Consider the following 17726-nt stretch of genomic DNA (forward strand, 5'->3'; position numbering starts at 1 on the left):
GTGTCCTATTTCAAGCCTGTTTCACACATCCTGCATTCCCAATGTGAAGTCTATCACTGAATGTTTAAACTGCTTAAAAGCCTTTGTGATGTTGTGTGCTTGATGAGCACAGGCTGACTTCCCAGGCAAGGGAGAGGGAATAGCTATTCCCTCAAAGGAACTCCCTGGTAGTGTCTGCAAGGAGAGCATGCTGACTGCAGCAGAGTCAAAGGATGGTGTGGGCCGGCAGGCACCTTAAAGAGCATCTAGCCTAACATCATCTGCAAATAGAGCAGTTTGTTCAGAGCCCCAAACAACCTGATCTGGAATGGTTCCAGGGATGAGGCACCTCCCACTTCTCTGCCTAGCCTGGGCCAGGCTCTCAGCACCCTCACTGTCAAACATTTCTTTCTTCTCTCCAGTCTCAATCTCCCTCTTCGAGTTTAAACCATCACCCCTTGTCCTGTCACAACAGGCCCTGCTCAAAAGCCTGTCTCCAGCTTTCTGCTTGTCCCCTTTAAGCACTGAAAGGCCACCAGGAAGTCACCCTGGAGCCTTCTATTCTCCACGCTGAACAACCCCAACTCTCTCAGCCTGGCCTCACAGCAGAGGGCTTCCAGCTCTCATATGAGGCTGTAGTGAGGTGGGGTTCAGTCTCTTCTCCCTAGTATCGAGCGATAGACCAAGAAGAAATGGCCTGAAATTGCACTAGGGGAGGTTTAGTTTGGACATGAAGAACAATTTCTTTCCTGCAAGAGTGGTCAGGCATTGGAACAGGCTGCCCAGGCAGGTGGTGGCATCACCACCCCTGGAGGTGTTCTAGAAATGTGTGGACATGACACTTTGGAACATGGTTTAGTGGCCACAGTGGTCTTAGCTTGACAGTTGGACCTGATGACCTTACAGGTCTTTTCCAACCCAACCGTTCTGGTATTCTATAATTCCCACATCTCCTCCCTCACTCATTGTATCTGGGCTTTCACAGCCTAGCTGGCCCTACACAACCTCTTTATCTTATGCTGCCAGAACCTGGGAGCACTTGAAGTGCCATCATTGTTGCTCTCCAGAATGCCAGGTTTCTGTACAATGAAGCTAATCAATATGAGCGTTGCCATAGATGATGGCCTCTCCATAGCTTCAGAAATTGTACATCCTTCTCTCGGCTCTGCTTTTCATTATGCCTAATTACCTGATCCATAGCTCCAAACAGGAATCAATGGGGCTGCATTACCACCAATTATTGTTAATCCTTCTCCACAGAAAGGATCAGAAGGTGCTATTGAATATGACACTTCTAATTATACCAAGCAAATTAGCTTTCTGCTGGAGCTTGAGAAGGTGGTGGCCAGTTCATTACTGACGTCTCAGGTTCACTAAGGACAGAATATTTTTATTTTCCCAGGACTTTAGGACTGCTTCCTCTAATTGGTGTCCTCAGTGCAGCGCTGTGATGAGGTTGTGCACTGGTTGCACAGTGTGTTGGTTGTGCAGAGAGATGTCCTCAACGGGAGCCTCTCTCACAGTGGGTGCTTGTTGGCATCTGTGGGGTGTTCCCTCAGACCAGCTGTCTATTAGCGTATTCAGTATTCTTTGCCGTTAGAACCTATGATCATGGATGGACTTGGTGACCTTAAAGCTCTTTTCCAAAGTTTCCAACAACCCCAGCTGGGTCAGGCTGCTCAGAGCCCCATCAAGCCTGACTTGGATATATCCAGGAAGGAAGCTTCCACCACCTCTGTGGGCAACCTGTTCCAGTGTTCCACCACTCTCAGAGTAAAGAACTTCTTCCTGATGTCCAACCTAAATCTACCCTGCTCTAGTTTCAATCTATTGCCCCTCATCCTATCACTACAAGCCCTTGTAAAAAGTCCCTCTCCACCTTTTTTGTAGTCCCTTCAGGTACTGGAAGGCCACTGGAAGGTCTTCCAGGAGACTTATTTTCTCCAGGCTGACCAATCCCAACTCCCTCAGCCTGTCCTCACAGGAGAGGTGCTCCAGCCCTCTGATCATTTTTGTGGCCTCCTCTGGAGCCACTCCATCAGGTCCATGTCATTCTTATGCTGAAGGCTCCAGAGCTGGCCACAGTCCCTGTGTCATCATAGAATCACAAAATAGCTTGAGTTGGAAGGGACCTTAAAGGTTGTTTAGTTCTAACACCCCTGTCATGTGGGCTGCATGCATCCTTGCACAACTCCCAAGCCTTGAAAACCTGGAACAATTACAACAGTGACCCTGGACATCATCTCAAGGGGATTGTTGTGATTAACGAAATTCCAGCCTTTTATTTTTCTTAGTAGCCTGTCTTTGCCACCTTCAGTTGTGTGTCTCTCCATTTGCGAGTTGTGCTGGAAGCTCTGCCACTGCTGGATCTCAGCTGGAGGGATGGATTGAGGATAGCAGAATGCTTTAATCACCCAGCAACTGTAGCAGAAGGGACAGAGAAGAAGGGGGAAAGCAGGCTCAGAGCCGGCTGCGCTTTTCATGTCGGGTGGAAGGAGAGAGCAGCGCAGCCGTGCCGCCTTGTTTGCTGTGCACACCACGCTGAGCTGCTAATGAGGCAGCGGCTGGGGCGGGGGAGGCGCAGCCATGCCTCGTGCTGCACCAATCAATGAACGCTGAGGGGTGAAGGTCTACCAGATTTCAGCCCGAGAGGGACAGAAGCTGTGGTGCCCAGATGAAAGGGTCCGGGCTGGTGGGCAGGGGCTCAACTCCTCACGTAGCTCATAGCGCTGGAAGGTCTGCGCCAGCTGGAGGTTTTTCTCCTGAAGGTACAGCAGGAAGGAGCAGTGCGTTCCATTTCAGAGCTGGAACTTCATCAATATTTTAATTTGCCAAGTGCCTACTGTTTAATGTTTGCATACCAAGGAAATGGGAGCGAATGTGCCTTGTGGGAAAGGCTCTGAAAACAAATCTTGGCATCTTTGATGGCGTGAATCACTGCGGAACAAAGCTGGGGCTGTCCTGTCTGTGGTGAGCAAGCAACACTTTTGGGTTATTCCTGTCTGAAAAGGGAAAACTACCTCTGAAGGCAGAAAGTTTTGCTTCTAGCTATGAAAGAAGCTGAATAAAATAAATCACTTATGCTGAATAAATCATTGATTATGAGTTACACAAATGCTCTGCAGTGGTGGCTCCCAGGTGAGAGAAGTGGGACACGTTTATGTGGCTCTGCTGTTCAGCTTGCAGCCAGAATCTGCCCCAAAGGCTTCCCAAAAAATGAGTCACTGGGTTGAAACACAGAGATGGACAGGGACTGAATCCACAAGATAACATTAGAGTATGATTTCAGTTAGAAAGTACCTTAAGGATCATCTAGGTGCAACTCCCCTGACATGGGCATGGACACCTTCCACTAGAGCAGGCTGCTCAAGGCCCCATCCCACCTGACCTGCATTAGAGCCCAACAATGTCACCTCCTTGTGACAAAGTGAAGGTGGAAGGTTGGAGGAGATCATAGAATCAGTAAGGTTGGAAGAGAGCTCATAGATGATGCCCAGAGGTCCCTTCTGATGCACATAACTCATGGAATCATGGAATTACAGAATTATTTGGGTTGGAAAAGACTTCTAACATCATAAAATCCAACTGTCAATCCAACAACAGCATGGCCATTAGATCGTGTCCCCAAGTGCCGTGTCCATGCATTTCTTGCACACCTCCAGGGGTGGGGACCCCATCACCTCCCTGGGCAGCCTGTTCCCATGCCTGATCAGTCTTGCAGGAAAGAAATTTTTCCTAGTATCTGATCTAACTTCTGTCATCCTGTGATTCTTTGAACCACCAGCAATGCTGTGAGGGCAAAACACGGGTGAACCTTTTTCCACCTCATGGACCAAGCATCCTCTGCCTGCTGCCTCTCGCCCTGGAGGATTGATTGTCCACCACCTGATCACCTCTGCCTCCCAGCAGAGTTGGCCTGCTTTGAGGCAAAACCAAAGTGATAAAAGCAGGTCGGCGTGGTTGGAAGCGAAATGCCACTTGTGAAATGCACCCAATGTCACGCCGGTATCAGCTAGATGCTGGTGCAAGGCACCCAGAGAATCAGCATTTCCTTCAGCCTTGGGACAAGTGAGCACACACATTAAAAATTAGGCCTTTGTGGTGTGCAAAGTGGTGGTGCAGTCTTGAAAAAGGGAGGCTATCTCTAGCCAGAGAGAGCAGAAAGCAGCTGGCAAGAAGGCATTAACTTCAACACGCTGCATTTTATGAGGTAACAAAGAGTGTCTTGGGTCTGTGCCTTGAAAGTAAATAGGACAATATTTCAGCCCTCCTTATTCAGTTGTCCAAACGGACGTAAGCGATGCTTTGCAGATGGGGATTTATGGCCCCTTGTCACCACCTAATAAAGTGGAGCAATTGAGGCTGCCACCGGTTTCAGTGCTGTTGCCTTTGTCCAAGTATCTTTGTGTACACTGCACAGTGCCTACCTTTAACTTCCACCATCCAGCCTGCTCCTCTGGTGGATCTACAAGCATGCAGGGCTGCTCTGGACCATGTGTGTCCAAGCTGCCAGACTTCAGATGTGTTTGGAGAGCACACCCACCTGCCAGCCACCCCCCTCTTTGGACATCTTAACCCTAGGTCCCTTCCAATCTAAGCAATTCTATTAATCTATGAGGACACAGTCTCAAGCTGCACCAAGGGAAGTTTAGGCTCAAGGTGAGGAGACAGTTCCACACTGAGAGAGTTGTTAGCCATTGGAATGGGCTGCTCAGGGAGGTGGTGGAGTCACCATCCCTGGAGATGTTCAAGAGGGGATCAGATGTAGCACTTGGTGATTCTGTGAATCCCACAACATCAAAGAGCACCCTACCCTCTGCCATCCTTCAGAGCTGAGGATGGAGGAGAGAAAACACCCTTCTACCTTCCTGACCTGGTCCACACTGATCTGGGAGAGCATGCAAGGCCACACTTTTCAGATTGGGTTCAGTTTTGGGCACCTCAGTCCAAAAAGGACATAGAGGGACTGGAACATGTGCAGAGAAGGGCAATGAAGCTGGTAAAGGGTCTGGAGAACAGGCCTGGTCAGGAGCAGCTGAGGGAACTGGGGATGTTTGCTCTTCAGAAGAGGAGGCTGAGGGGAGACCTCATTGCTCTCTACAACTCCCTAAAGGAGGTTGGAGCCAGGTGGAGGTTGGTCTCTTCTCACTTGCAAAAATTGACAGGACAAGGGGAAATGGCCTCAGGTTGCACCAGGAGAGTTTCAGGTTGGGTATTAGGATTGCTTTCTTCAGGAAAAGGTTCTGAGGCACTGGAACAGGCTGCCCAAGGAGGTTGTGGACTCACCATCACTGAAGGTGTTTCAAAGGCATGTGGATGTGGTGCTGAGGATCATGGTTCAGAGGTAGTAGCTTAGCAGTAGTGATGGGATTGAGTGCTTGGACTTGGTGATCTGAAAAGTCTCTTCCAACCTCAACAGTTCTATGGTGCTATGAAAGTCTGTGTTGTATCTGATAGTTATATTCTGTCAGCATCTGTTGCTGGTGGTGATAATTTACTGTGCAGGCTCCTGTTCTGCAGCATGCTGAAATTCACCCCCACGAACCCTTCTGATCCTCTGTCAGTTCCAGAGCTGCTTCTGCTTGGGGCACCTCCTGAGGGAGTCAGTTTAATAACCCCTGAGAAAGGGAAGCTGCTTTCAGAAAAGGTCCCAAATTATCACAGCTGCACCATAACCTTAAAGGATTTCCATTCCTGGGGTTTCTGGTTTGTTTTCCATCTGGACTTTTGCTTCCCATGGAGTCACACTCCCCCAGTTGCTCACTCAGACACTTCTGCTGGCCTTGGGATCTGTGTTCTGAGCCCAGGCTGGGCTCATGGGACCCAAAAATAATACACTGGTTTGGGTTGGGAGAGACCTCTCAAGCTTGTCCAGTCCAACTGCTGCAGTCACCAAGGTCATCTGCAACTGCTACAGGTTGCTCAGAGCTCCAAACAACCTGACCTGCAATGATTCCAGGGATGGGGCATTTCCTACCTCTCTGGCCAACCTAGGACAGGCTCTGCCCACCCTCACTGTCAAACATTTCTCCCTTCTCCCAATGTGAATCTCTCCCTCTTTTAGTTCAAACCATCACCCCATGTTCTGTCACAAGAGGCTCTGCTCCGAAGTCTGTCCCTAACTTTTTGCTCAACCTTTTAAATTCCTGAAAGACAACCAGGTGGTCTTCCTGGAGCATCCTCTTCTCCAGGCTGAACAATCCCAACTCTGGCAGCCTGGTCTCACAGCAGAGGGCTTCCATCCCTCCCATCATTGCAGTGGGCTCCTCTGGCCCTGCTCCAACAGCTCCATGTCGCTCAGATGAGCTATCTGAAGGCACAGTGCTGTCACCACCATCAAGCCATACCTTTCTCTTCTTGAGAACCCTGTGTGCAGACAAAATAATGACCAAAGTGCAGATAGGACACACTGACTGACATCTCTTGTGCCTCTTGGGCTGGTTGCAGGGCACTGGGTGACCTTTTGGTGTCCTCCTGCCCGTGCTGTGGGTCAGGAGCGGTGTTTAGTTGTGTGTGTAGGAGTTTAGCAAATAGATTCAAGCAGTCACAAAGCTGCTCACCCACATCCTCTTGTTATGCTGGTGAGTGATGGGCAACATGGCGGTGGCAGAGGTGGGGGGGATGTGCCTCCACACTGGGTGGGAAGAGTTTGCATGAGGAGCCCATGCATGGGCAGACCAGGAACCAGTGCAGAGCTCTTATTACATTGCAGCATAACTCAGAGAGATGAGAGGTTCCTGAGCTCGGTGGCATCGCTGTTAAAGATTTTCTGTTCATGTTTTATTCAGCTGGAATTTGTATCTCAGCTTTTCAGCTGCCAGTTCCTGGAGAGGAGATACAAATCGATCCGGACGAAGAGTGGCCAGTTCAGCCCAGAGCTGTCTTCATAACAGATTGCTCTGCAGAGAGGGAGCACAAAGTGTCAGCAGGAGAGCTGCTGAGGTCCCTCGGGCTCTGGGCAGTCTTAGTCTGGATTGCATCTGCTTTGCGGTCCTCTGCTGTCAGTGGCACCATGCTGATGCCTATGGAGCCACAGTCTAGAGTGATGCAGTGGGACAATGCAGATAAGGAGAGTCCCTAACAAGGGCTGGGCTGCAGAAAGCCTCTGCCTGAGACTTGCTCCTCTGCACACCAAGGACACTGCCACAGCTTGTGTCCCACCTTGGGGGCAAGAAGGCAGAGGTGGCACCTGCAGGGAGGAGCAGACAGGAGAGGTGACCCTCAACCGCCCAACAAGGATTGCATCCCGTGGACGGCATCTCCAGGAACAAACTGAGGCATCCCCAGAGGCAAGCCTCTTCTTCCCTGGCTGGTGTCCAAGGATTCTATCACTTTTGCCTTCCATCCCAATCCATGTACTCCCAAATCCAGTTCAAGAACCCAGCTCCTAAATCTGATTCCCATCTGCTGCTGAGTCCAGTCTGGGCCTGTCCCCAGCATCAGTGGTGCCAATGCATCATTGCCATCAGGGTTGGATTGGCTCTTGGTTTGTGTCTCTGTTCCATGAGATTGTTCTTCTTGCCATCCCAGCTGGTTGAGTTTCTCACACCATCAGTTTCTCCTCCACTCTTCCCTTGTGGAGGGCTTCATGGGGATCATCATGGCCAGCCCAGCCCTGACCCTTGGCAGAAAGTTCACATGATGGTTTCCTCCAAATTCTACACTTTGGTCTCCGAGGTATTTGTTAGCAAGTGCACATTTTTTCATCCTTTCAGTCTCCTCTGATCCAAATTTCCTGCTGTCTTGGACCCATATTTTTAACTTGCAAAAAAAAAAAAAAAAAAAGAAACCAGTGTTGGAATAAAAAACCTCAAACACTGAATCTCTTCTCTGTGCAGATGTTTATGTTCTTGACAAAAAAAAGTGCAGCTGCTGTCAGTAGAAATGTACATCCCAAGGGCTTCAGCTCTACATTAACACCTGGGAGAGGAGAAGAATGAAACCTTGACTCCTCTGTGGTTTATTTTCCAGAGGTTGTGTTTGAAATACACAAAATAAAAAAAAGGTGGGGGGGAGGGGAAGGGTTGAAATAACAAAACACTGCTTCCGAGTGCAACACACTAAAGAGGTCTGTGTTTAAAATAGCCTCTGGTCCCCTCAGCATGTCCATAAGTATTACAGAATCACCAAGGTTGGAAGAGACCTCAAAGATCATCAAGTCCAACCTGTCACCACAGACCTCATGACTACTAAACCACGGCACCAAGTGCCACGTCCAATCCCCTCTTGAACCCCTCCAGGGATGGTGACTCCACCACCTCCCTGGGCAGCACATTCCAATGGCTAACAACTCTCTCTGTGAAGAATTTTTTCCTCACCTCAAGCCTAAACCTCCCGTGGCACAGCTTGAGACTGCGTCCTCTTGTTCTGGTGCTGGTTGCCTGGGAACCAAGAAAGAATGACAAGTTTATTGACCTCCTTGCATACACCATAAATAAAGGCAAAGGCTGGAGGACAACCTGGAGGTTTGGTGCATCCACATCATGAGGAGATTCTCCTGTGTGTGACAGTGACCAGGTCAAGTCAGCCACTGCAGATCTCTGTTGTTCCCAGTGGAAAAGCTGCTGGTGGTGTTGGCAGGATCCTGCACAGGGCTACTGAGTTGACTCTGGATGCTTTTGATGTGGTCCTCAGAATCAGTGAATCACTGGAACCCAGGGGGTTCCACTTGAAGATGAGGAGAAACTACTTTGGTATGAGGCTGGAGGCCTGAAGCAGGCTGCCCTGAGAGGTTATGGTGTCTCCTTCCCCAGAGATATTTCAAATCCCAAATGGCCCTTGTCCTCCTAGGCAAGCTGCTGTGGGTGTGGGGTTGGGCTGGATGATCTCCAGAGGTTCCTTCCAACCCCAGCCCCTCTGTGACTGCACTTCTTGTGGCTGCCCTTCACTATTGTTCTAGGTTCAAATCTACTGATTTTTCAGGACACAAGCACAAATTTGGCAGGAAGTTAAAAAAGAGGAAAAGGGTCAGGTCTGAAGGCTGGCTTGCAACGCTCATTGCTCTGCCTTTATCTCCCAAGGAAAGGCTGCTCACAGGTGATGAGACAAGAAGGCTGCTCATAATTACCCTCCTTAAACACTCAATAACCCTTCCTTCAATTAATTCATTCCACATCTGCCAAGCATTTCCAGCACACAGCTCAGAACATCGCCCAGTTTATCAGTGTCAGCTGCCACCTTCTCAACCCACTGGAGAACATCAACAGAGAATGCTCATTGTGCATTATTGCTCATTCAGCTAAGAAGCCTGATTGGAGCCACTGCTCCTCATTAATAGTGCAGTGAACCCACTGCTGAGAGTGGGGGTGGAACTATGCTCTGGGCAGCAAAGCTCTGCACGTAAGAGCTGCAACATATAACCCTAACCCCAAACCAAAGCAGGTGGATGCTGGGTGGGCACAGACTTTGCTTCTGCAAAAGGCCAAGAGGACCAAAGAGATCAGCAGTTAGTCTTTTCATTGCCATTGCTGAGGCAATGGCTTAGCAGTAGTGGGGGGGATTGTGAACTCTAGGTGAGTGGTCAGATACGAGGATCTCAAAGGCCTCTTCCCACCTCAGTAGTTCTATGGCTCTATGATTGTCAGATTGGTCAAGGTGCTGCTGGACAGTCTCCTATGGGATGATGCTTCCCAGGCAGCCTGCAGTCTAGGAGTCACTGAGGAGCCCAAAGTTTGCCCAGCACAGGACAATTGTATCACCCAGCTATTTCCAGCAGGACTGGGAGGGTAATGAGCAATTTTAAGACCCAACTCCAGATGAGTCTGTGTCCTTCAAAGTACTTCCACACTCCATGGGCTCTGCTGCCTCTCTGCAGTTGATGTTCTGGCAGGCAAAGGACAACCCAGGATGTTTATTGCATTTATTTTGTGTTTCTCTCCATCCTCAGTTCGCCTTCCCTGGTTTATTTCTTATCTGTGCAAGAAAAAAAACAACAGCAAGGAAGAAATGCAGAGAAATTGTAACATGGTCTCTGCTCTGGTTTTGTTTCTGGCATTTTGGGGGGGTTTGGGTTTGTTATTGTGGGTTTTTTTGTGCACTGTAATTGCAGACTTCTCACCACTGAGTGCAGGCTATGAGCCAGGCATTGTTCCTTTCTTCAGCTGACAATTTTTTTTCTTTTGTAACAACATTTTAGTCCAAGGGGAAAAGTTAAATATAGGCAGGAGCAGGAAAATTACCTTGCAGCATGGTAAGGAAAGTGCTGACTTGAGCCTGTTCCTCAGCACGGATGTCATGGGGCTCAAGAGGTTTGCTGCGCTGGCTCCCAGCACATCTGCAAGACCAGGATTAATGGGGTCCCTCCAACCCACTGGTGCCCAGGGCTATTGGCCATCATCAGGTCTGCAGGTCACTGCAAGTGCAATGAATCCTCCTTTCCTTGGAGGCTCTGGACATTGAAGTCTCCTTCAAAAGGCAAAGCATTGCCCCCAACAGTCTGTGTGTACCTCCATTGCTCTACCATCTTACTCATTTGGTGAGGGGTTTGCAAAATCATAGAATGGTTTGGGTTAGAAGATACCTTAAAGATCATCTAGTTCTAACCCCTTGCCATGAGCAGGGACACCTTCCACTAGATCAGCTTGCTCAAGGCCTGAAATACCTCCAGGGAGGGGCTATCTACAACCTCCCTGGGCAACCTGTTCTAGGGTCTCACCACCCTCACTCTAGAGAATTTCTTCCTAAAAGAAAAAAAAGGCACTTGTTCTGTTGCAACAATGTGGAATTGTAAGCATTGGCCCACCCTGACCTACTGGTGACAGGTGCATCTTCATGCACCCCAGGAGAATTTTGGCCTTCTTGGCCTTGAGGGCACATTGCTGGCTCCAGGGAAGCTGTTATCCACCAGCACTCCCACATGTGGGAGTTCCTCACTGCAGGGGTAGGTGGAACCCTGTTACTTGAGGATTTTAGCTTCAGGCATTCCTATCCTGAACTCATGACAGTGCAGCTGTGTTTCAGAGGTGCTCTCTCACTGAATCCAGGTGAGCATGGCTCTGAGAGTACCTGCTGCTTCCACATGGAGCCGACACAGCAGCTAATTACCCTGCTAACAGGAACCTGGGGCTCAGAATCGATGCCACGTTCATTATCTTGCATACTGAGAACAACTACAAATGCATTTGGAATTCCTTGGAGGCAGCTGAAACCTGCTCAGCCCCTGCCATGGGGCACCTCATGCCTATCTGCAGCTCCAGCCCTTCCACTGCTGACCGATAACTGGCATTAAGTCACATTAATTGGCATCTGCCCCTCCTCACTCTATTATTTTGGTGTAGTTCAGCAACATCAGCTGCTGCTTTCTCAAACACATGTGCAAGGACCAAAGAAGGTTGTGTTTATCTCCTCACAAGGAAATAACTCATTCATGTGAGGTTGTTTAGCATCTGAGGTCTAACTTGCCATGGGCAGAGAAAGGAGATGGGTTCAACCCTAGTTTAATTGCTGCAGATGCTTTGTGGAGACCTCTTAAACATGAGGTGATGAACACTTGCTGGCGAGCTTGGGAAAGCAGCTTGGGCAAGCCTGGATGTGTGAAGGAGATAAAAAAATAAATGTTAAACAAAGTTTAAAATAAACACAGTCTGAGCTACAACAAAACCCTAAGGGAGTTCTGCTTCTTTGGTAAGGTCAGGTTTTAACCCAGATTTGCTTACAGCAGGGTTCCTCCCAGGTACAGCCATGCTTCCCAGCTCACGGCACCCCCACCATGACCAGGGTTTGATGGTGGGGGGGATGGCCACTGGTGTATGAAGCAGGAATAGGTTCTGAGGGGGAAAATGAATGTATCTCCACCTTTAAAAAGTTGGAAGATAGGAAGGAAGGACAGAGGAAGAGGGGAGAAAAAAGGAGAAAGAAAGAAAAGATAGGAAAAAGATACAGAGATAAAAATCTTAGAATGGTAGGGGTTGGAAGGCACCTCTGGACATCAGAGAGTCCAACCCCCTGCCAAGGCAGGATCACCTAGAGAAGGTCACACAGAAACACATTCAGCCGGATTTGGAATGTCTCCAGAGATGGAAACTCCACTACAGCTCTGGGCAGCCTACTGCAGGGCTCTGACACCCTTAAATTAAAGAAGCTTCTCCTCATATTTAGATGGAATTTCTTATGTGCAGGTTTGTGCACATTGGCCCTTGTCCTGTCACTATAAGCCACTGAAAAAAGACTGGACCTATCCTCCTGACACTCACTGTCGAAGCAGTGATTAGCATTGATGGTTTCCCCCTCAGCCTCCATTCACTCAGGCTTTCATCATCACAGAGCTGTTCCATTCCTCTCAGCATCTTTGTAGTCTTTTTCTGTGCCCTCTTCAGAAAATTCTTCTTGAACTGGGAAGCCCAGAAGTGGGCCAAGAAGAGGGGGATGAAAATCTCCCTTGACCCCCTGGCCACACTTCATGCACCTCAGGATCACAGGATGTTAGAGGTTGGAAGGCACCTCCAGAGATTTAGTCCAACCCCCCTGCCAGAGCAGGGGCATATAATATAGTGCAGGTTGCTCAGGAATGCACCAGAGGCATCTTGAAAGTCTTCAGAGAAGGAAACTCCACAACCTCTCTGGGGAGCCTGTTCCAGCACTCCATGATCCTTACAGCAAAGAAGTTCCTCCTCATGCTGAGATGGCACATCCTGTGCTGTAGGTCATATCTGTAAGTCAATCTCCAAGCTGTGCAGGAAGCATGGATAAAATGTTTTAAATAAAGAGAGAACAGCTTGGGCTCTACAAGGAGACTTGTGCCTGAAAACCTCAGCTGTCACTTAAAGAGATCATAGAATCAGAGTTGGAAGGGACCACAAGGATCATCTAGTTCCAACCCCCCTGCCATGGGCAGGGACACCCCACTCTAGATCAGCCTGGCCACAGCCTCATCCAGCCTGCTCTTAAACACCATCCAGGGATGGGGCCTCAACCACCCCCCTGGACAACCCATTCCAGGACTTCACCACTCTCATGGGGAAGAGCTTCCTCCTCACATCCACCCTGAATCTCCCCACCTCCAGCTTCATTCCATTCCCCCTAGTCCTCTCACTACCTGAGATCCTGAGAAGTCCTTCCCCAGCCTTTCTGTAGGCCCCCTTCAGATACTGGAAGGCCACAATGAGGTCACCTTAGAGCCTTCTCTTCTCCAGACTGAACAGCCCCAACTCCTTCAGTCTGTCCTCACAGGAGTTGTGCTCCAGCCCTCTGATCATCCTCGTGGCCCTTCTCTGGACATGTTCCAGCACCTCCATATCCCTCTTGTAATAGGGGCTCCAGAACTGGAGGCAGTACTCCAGGTGGGGTCTCGCCAGAGCTAGAATACAAAGCCCGACCCTTCCACCTGTGTACAAACTCTCAACTGCAGCTGCAGAAATGCTTGAATCAAAAATTTGTAGCAATAAAGTATTTATTATATCAGAATGGACATTTCATTTTGACCTCAGTGAGGAGAGCTGCTAAAAAGGAAATAAATTAACTAATTGTCCTTCTTTATGTATTTACTTTTATTTCTTACAGAGGTACAGCAGAATTCCAACAAGTTGTTCATTTACTGATGCAGTTACCAATTTTTTCTATCTCAGAAGCCAAACTTACATTTGAGGTACTAAGAGGGCTTCTAAAGGAAATCTGTTTAAATATAAGAAAATGTTGAGGTTAATTACTGAAATAATCACCTTTAACTTAACATATTTCTGGGGAAAAAATTACATCAGTAGACACAAGAGTATTTATTTCCACATGTTTCAGTGCGTTTGGAAGCAAAGCTAGCTATTAACAAATGCCTGTCACGGAATCAGGGAGTAGAAGGGGTTTGAAAGGACCTCTGCAAATCAGCCAGGAGGGGGTTGGTCTCTTGACTCAGGCAAATGGCACCAGAATAAGAGGACACAATCTCAAGCTGCACCAGGCGAAGTTCAGGCTTGAGGTGAGGAGAAAATTCTTCACTGAGTGAGTTGTTAGCCATTGGAATGTGCTGCCCAGGGAGGTGGTGGAGTCACTGTTCCTGGAGGTGTTCAAGAGGTGATTGGACGTGGCACTTCGTGCCATGGTTTAGTAGTCATGAGGTCTGTGGTGACAGATTGGACTTGATGATTCCATTTTGGCTCAGTAGCTGATCGGGACCGCTCGTCCGGAACCGCTCCGCTTAAGCTGTGAGTTTCTCGGGGTTTTTCTTTTGCTTTCCTTTCGGGGCTTTGCGGGTCGGGAGGACTGCTAGTAGGGGGAGGAGCCGGCAGGATCGTGCTCATGAGAGCCTGCACGGGTCACGGGAGCCTGACGTCAGCCGCGGCAGTTTTAAAAGCCGCCCGGGCTGTGCGCGCGGCGCCATTTTGGCTCAGTAGCTGTCTAGCAGCTGGGTGAAAAAAAAAAATAAAAAAAAAAAAAAATCCCAAACAGAAAACCCGAACCTTAAACATTGCATCATGGTCGTCACTCGGACGAAGGGTAAAAAAGCAGCGTCTGCCCAGACAGAGCTGTTTCACCAACATGCTGGAGTCCAGGCTGTCAGCTGCAGAGAGTGCTTCAGCCTGGCACTTGGAATAGAGGGGGAGGGAGAGGACACCTGTGTCCGGTGTGAGCAGGTGAATTTTCTCCTCAGCATGGTGGCAGAGCTGAAGGATGAAGTGGCCGAGCTGAAGGAGGAGGTAGCTAGGCTAAGGACCATAAGGGAAAGCGAAAGGGAGTTAGACTTGTGGGAGAAGGCTCTGCAGATCTCCCCTGCTGAGGGAAGGGTTCCTGGAGGCGGAGAGGGATGGATACGGGTCCCTGCCAGGGGTGGCAAGAGAAATCCACCCCGACCCTCTCCTCCTCCTCCGCTGCCCTTGCATAATAAGTATGAGGCCCTGCAGGCTGAGGGCAGTAAGGATGAGAGGGCTGAGGCTGAAGAGCAGCCATCCAGAGGGGAGCCTAAGGCCAAGCGGACCCCACCAGCTGTAACGGCCAGCTCTGGGGGGAAGCCTAAGCCCAAGCGGTCCCCACCAGCTATAATGACCAGCTCCACAAAGAAAGGGAGAAGGGTTATAGTTGTTGGGGACTCTCTCCTGGGGGGTACTGAGGGACCCATATGTCGTCCCGACCCATCCCACAGGGAGGTCTGCTCCCTACCAGGGGCAGGGGTTAGGGACATTGCGAAGAGATTCCCTGAATTAATCCAGCCCACTGACTATTACCCTCTGATGGTAATACAGGCTGGGAGTGATGAGATTGACAGGAAGGGCACTAGGACAATTAAGAAGGAATTCAGGGCCCTTGGACAATTGATTGATGGGGCAGGAGCTCAAGTGGTGTTCTGCTCAATTCCTTCAGTGTCAGGGGTGTACACTGAGAGGAATGGGAGAACCCACACCATCAACAATTGGCTCAGGGGATGGTGCCAGCGGCAGAACTTTGGGTTCTATGACCACGGGGCAACTTTCACTGTACCTGACCTGCTGGGTCCTGATGGGGTGCATCTATCTAGAAGGGGTAAAAGAGTCCTGGCACTGGAGTTGGCAGGGCTCATTAGGAGGGCTTTAAACTAGGTCTGAAGGGGGTGGGTGAGGCAATCGGTCCCTCTGCAGAGGTAAGAGTAGGGCGCAAGGTAGGGTCAGTTGAGAAGTCAGGAACCCAGCTGCGATGCGTGTACACCAATGCACGCAGCCTGGGCAACAAGCAAGAGGAGTTGGAGGTCCTAATCCATCAGGGCAACTATGATGTAGTCGCCATCTCAGAAACTTGGTGGGACAGCACCCACGATTGGAGTGCTACAGTGGGGGGTTACAGGCTCTTTAGGAGGGACAGGCGAGGGAGAAGAGGAGGAGGGGTGGCTCTGTATATTAGAGAGTCAATCTCTGCCACACAACTTGTGGTGGAAGATGAGGTAGTTGAGAGCCTGTGGGTCAAAATCAGAGGACAACCTAACAAGTCTGACATCCTGATTGGAATCTGTTACAGACCACCCAACCAGGATGAGGCGGCTGATGAGTTGCTCTACAAGCAACTGGAGGCTGTCTCAAGATCATCTGATCTTGTCCTTGTTGGTGACTTCAACCTCCCAGATATCTGCTGGGAACTTAATTCAGCAGGGAGGAGGCAGTCCAGAAGATTCCTGGAGCGAATGGAGGACTGCTTCCTGACACAGCTGTTAAGCGAGCCTACCAGGGGACAGGCTCTGCTTGACCTGCTGTTCTGCAATAGGGTAGGGCTGGTGGGAGATGTGATCGTGGGAGGCTGCCTAGGGTGCAGTGACCACGAGATAGTGAAGTTTTCAATATGCAGGGAGATAGGGAGGAGCACCAACAGAACCTCCACCTTGGACTTCCGAAGGGCGAACTTCAGCCTATTTAAAAAACTTGTCTGCAAAGTCCCCTGGGTACCAGCCCTCATGAACCAAGGGGTTCAGGAGGGTTGGACCTACTTCAAACAGGAGCTCTTGAAGGCACAGGAATTGGCGGTTCCCACGTGCCGGAAGGCAAGCCGGCGGGGAAGGCGACCAGCCTGGATGAGCAAGCAGCTCCTGGAGGATTTAAGGGGGAAGAGGAGGCTGTATCACCTTTGGAAGGAGGGGAAGGCTTCTCGAGGTATGTTCAAGGAAGCTGTTAGATTATGTAGGAATAAAATTAGGGAGGCTAAGGCCCAGCTGGAACTGAAGCTGGCCACCTCAGTCAAAGATAATAAAAAGCATTTTTATAAATATATTAACAATAAGAAGAAGGGCAGGAAGAACCTGAACTCCCTAGTGGACCTGGAGGGGAACACAGTTACTGAGGATGAGGATAAAGCTGAGGTCCTGAACACCTTCTTTGCCTCAATGTTTAACAGCAAGGCAGGAGTTCAGGACGAGTGGTCTTCGGAACTGGGCGTTGGGGTCGGGGAGCAGAGTAATACCCTGGAAATCCATGAGGAGTTAGTTCGGGACCTGCTGAGCCACTTGGATATCCACAAGTCCATGGGACCAGATGGGATCCATCCTAGGGTGCTGAGAGAGCTGGCGGATGTGCTAGCTAGGCCACTCTCCATCATTTTCCTCCAGTCCTGGCTCACTGGTGAGGTCCCAGATGACTGGAAACTGGCCAACGTGGTCCCCATCCACAAGAAGGGTCGGATGGAGGAACCTGGAAACTACAGGCCGGTCAGCCTGACCTCAGTGCCAGGGAAAGTGATGGAGCAGATTATCCTGGCGGCAATAACTGCGCACCTGAAGGATGGCCAAGGGCTCAGGTCCAGCCAACATGGATTCAGGAAGGGCAGATCCTGCCTCTCCAACCTGATCTCTTTCTATGATCAGGTGACCCGCCTGGTGGATGTGGGGAGGCCTGTGGATGTGGTCTACCTGGACTTCAGCAGGGCCTTTGACACCGTCCCCCACAGCAAACTGCTGACTAAGCTGTCAGCCTGTGGATTGGACCACTACACTCTGTGCTGGGTTAGGAACTGGCTGGAGGGCCGGGCCCAGAGAGTGGTCGTGAACGGTGCCGCATCCAGCTGGAGGCCAGTCACCAGTGGTGTCCCCCAGGGATCAGTGCTGGGCCCTGTCCTCTTCAACATATTTGTTGATGATCTGGATGAAGGGGTAGAGTCAGTCATCAGCAAGTTTGCAGATGACACAAAGTTAGGGGCAGATGTTAGTCAATTAGAGGGTAGAAAGGCTCTGCAGAGGGACCTCGACCGACTGGAAAGATGGGCAGAGTCCAATGGGATGGCTTTCAACAAGTCCAAGTGCCGAGTGTTGCACTTTGGCTATGGCAATCCCATGCAGAGCTATAGGCTGGGGTCGGAGTGGCTGGAGA

The sequence above is a fragment of the Melanerpes formicivorus genome, unplaced genomic scaffold (assembly GCF_026170545.1).
Source record: "Melanerpes formicivorus ecotype bairdi unplaced genomic scaffold, bMelFor1.0.p_v2 SCAF_136, whole genome shotgun sequence".
Taxonomy (NCBI): Eukaryota; Metazoa; Chordata; class Aves; order Piciformes; family Picidae; genus Melanerpes; species Melanerpes formicivorus.